Genomic DNA, 3,308 nt, shown 5'->3' with positions numbered 1-3,308 from the left:
GGGGATGTGTCTAAAAGTGATGCTAAATCCCTGTGACCTTACATAGCCATGTTCTGTTTCAAATTTAGGAGGGTGGTAATCTAACCCATGTCACTGACCATAGTATCAAAAGAGCTGTTAAGAACTCACCCAGCCACCCACCCACTGTAAACAGAAACATTGTAGTGGACTCATAATGATTTTGGAGATAAACAGGTAAGAATGCAAATCCAGGTCTACCACTTAACATGGAAAAGGCCAAGTAGATGACTGACTTCAATTTTCTCTGAAAGAAAATGGGGCAACAATATATATTCTAAAGTGATGCATGAGGGTGACGTTAAGTGTGAACACCTCAATAAATACAAGTTTGGCCAAAAGTAGGTTTATAGTTGTTCATGTGGAAAAAGACATTCAGATTACAATTATTACAATAGCCTTTTTTAAAATCAAAAGGATGTTACAACTATAAACCTATTTTTGCCCACCCCAGTATTACTTCATTTTCTTCTCTTCACTTCCACCCTCCCCACCACACCACCTTCCCTGTGTGCCCTCCAGTGTTCTCTAGGCTTGATCATTATCCTCCACCGTGCCCTGAGTTGTTGTGGAGTGTGTGTGTTAGTGGACGGCAGTGGGAGAGATGACATGGAGCCTGGCTTCTTCTCTGATCTGTCCTGCGGGAGAAACCGGGCACAGCAGCCCCAAGTGGCTCACATAACACCCTAAGTAAAACACAAACAAAGCAGAGGTTGTTCTGCTTGTCAGCCTCCGAGACCATATGGAACTGAGACATGATTGTATTACCTCTGCTATACTGCAGTTGAGCTAAACAGAAAAGCCATAATAAACTATTCCGGAGAGGTCCCTGAGCTCCACACACAGAGCACAAACAGATAAACAAGAGGGTAGCTTTTTTCTTTAGAGGAAGGAGCACCAGAGAAAAACAAGGGCAAGGGGGGGCAGGGGGTGGGTGGGGGATGAAGGCAAAAGAAAAAGGAGAAATAGAGAAAGGGAGGAAAAGGAGAAAGAGCTATGGTGCAGAACAACTTCAGTGTAATTGCATGACTGGGGCTTTGCTTCTGAAAGGATTCATGCCACTGGGGACTCTGTGGTTTCATGTGGGCAGAAGGTAAAATCTGGCCATAATTTTGGCTTCTCCATGGTATATATCTATGTTTGTGGGGGAATTCAAACATTCATATTAAAGGGGAGATGCAAAATAGCATTCAGGAGTATTTGGAGCAACTTTAAATTTCCTCATAATACCCCTCTTTTCTTCCTCTCTTCTTGTGCAGCTCAACCTCATGATTCCAGTCCAACAAATTGATTAGACCTTATCTCCTGACACTGACCAGGGCTTTCTCTCCTCTTCACATGGTTGGGACTAAATGCTCAGAGAGTCCGTGTGTGTATGTGAGAGTACAGGGAGTAAGAGGAGGTAGTTACAGGGGTACGTGGATCAGATAGAAGCTACAATTGCCCTCAGTTTGGGCAGCCTGTATTCCCCCCAGACTTAGGAGGGAAAGTAGGGAAAATAAATAAATCAGGGAGGCAAAAAACCCCATAGCCACCAGATGTTGCTTCTAAACAAAACCTTACAGTAGGAAAGAAGAATTCCTGAAGTGGCAACAAACTCATGTGGAAATGTCTGTGAGGTTAAAAGTAATTCGCTGTTTGCATGCTGTTCATTCCAGGTGTAAAGGGCAAATCCCAACACTTTGATAAGTGTCATCTATTTGGAAAGTGTGTGCAAGTGTAGGGTTCAAAAACAATGTAACCAGGCTCTCTGCTCTTCCTGTTGGACAGACACCTGCCTCTCCCTGCGCAGTGCCAGCCTCAACCCTGAGACATGATGGTGAAGGTCAGAGTGAACGGATTTGGCTGTATGGAGAATCTGGTCACCAGGGCTGCTTTTAACTCTGGAAAAGTGGATATTGTCATCATCAATGACTCCTTCATTGACCTTAACTACACGGTCTACATGTTCCAATATGATTATACTCACGGCAATTTCGAAGGCAAAATCAAGGCTGAAAATGGGAAGCTTGTCCTCAATGGAAAATCTATCTCCATTTCCCAGGAGTGAGATCCTGCCAACATCAAACAGGGTGATGCTGGTGCTGAACGTGTTGTGGAGTCCACTGGTGTCTTCACTGTCTTGGAGAAGCTGGGCTCACCTGAAGGGTGGAGCCAAAAGGGCCATCATCTCTGCCCATTCTGTGGATGCCCCCATGTTTGTGATGGGCATGAACCATGACAAGCATGACAACTCCCTCAAATAGTCAGCAATGCCTCCTGCACCACCAACTGCTTGGCCCCCCTCCGGCATCACAGAGGGAGCCATGACCACAGCCCATGCCATCACTACCACCCAGAACACTGTGGATGGCCCCTCTGGCAAGCTGTGGTGTGATGGATAAGGGGCTTCTCAAAACATCATCTCTGCTTCAACTGATGCCGCCAAGGCTGTGAGCAAAGTCATCCCTGACCTGAATGGGAAGTTCACTGGTATGGCCTTCTGTTTCCCCACCCTCAATGCATCAGTTGTGGATCTGACCTGCCACTTGGAGAAAGCTGCCAAATATAATGACATCAAGAAGGTAGTGAAACAGGCATCAGAGGGCCCTCTTAAGGGCATCCTGGGCTATACTGGAGATGAGGTTGATTCCTGGAACTTTGACAGTGACACTTACTCCTCCACCTTCAATGCTGGGGTTGGCATTGCCCTCGATGACCACTTTGTCAAGCTCATTTTCTGGTATGACAACAAATTTGGTTACAGCAACAGGGCAGTAGACATTATGGTCCACAGGGCCTCCAAGGGGTAAGAGCCCCTGGACCACAAGCCCCAGTGAGAGAGAGAGGCCCTCAGCTGCTGGAGAGTCCTTGGCCTAAATTGATCTCCTAATACACTGAGAATCTCCTGATCTCCACAGTTTCCATCCCAGACCCTTCGAAGAAGGGGAGGGGCTTAGGAAGCCCCACCTCATGATGCACCATCAATAAAGTTCACTGTATGCAGCCAAAAAAAAAAATAAAAGAAAAGAAAAAGGAAGGAAGGGAGGGAGGGAGGGAGGGAGGGAGGAAAAAGAAATGCAACCATCAATAGTAACTACCATGTAGCAACTTCCATCTGCTCAGACTTCATAGCTTCTCTTTAGAATGCTTGACTAATAGAAGCCATGTAGTATGGCAAATAAGGTGTGGGATTTTGATGTGGAGTTTTAAACTTCAGTTCAAGTATGAGGCCTGACACCTGACGTGGGGCCTTTGGGTATCCAGTATAGGAAGATGGCAAAAGCCAAATTCTGCACCTGACCTCAAGG

The 3,308-nt window shown here is 46.0% G+C and overlaps 1 pseudogene; it reads left to right on the top strand.

The window, feature by feature from the left end:
• Window positions 1-1,710: 1,710 nt before the first annotated feature.
• Window positions 1,711-3,065, top strand: LOC114498780 (annotated as a pseudogene).
• The last annotated feature ends 243 nt before the right edge of the window (window positions 3,066-3,308 follow it).

This window comes from Phyllostomus discolor, chromosome 6 (assembly GCF_004126475.2).
Source record: "Phyllostomus discolor isolate MPI-MPIP mPhyDis1 chromosome 6, mPhyDis1.pri.v3, whole genome shotgun sequence".
NCBI lineage: Eukaryota > Metazoa > Chordata > Mammalia > Chiroptera > Phyllostomidae > Phyllostomus > Phyllostomus discolor.
This window is presented reverse-complemented; position numbering and strand designations above follow the sequence as displayed.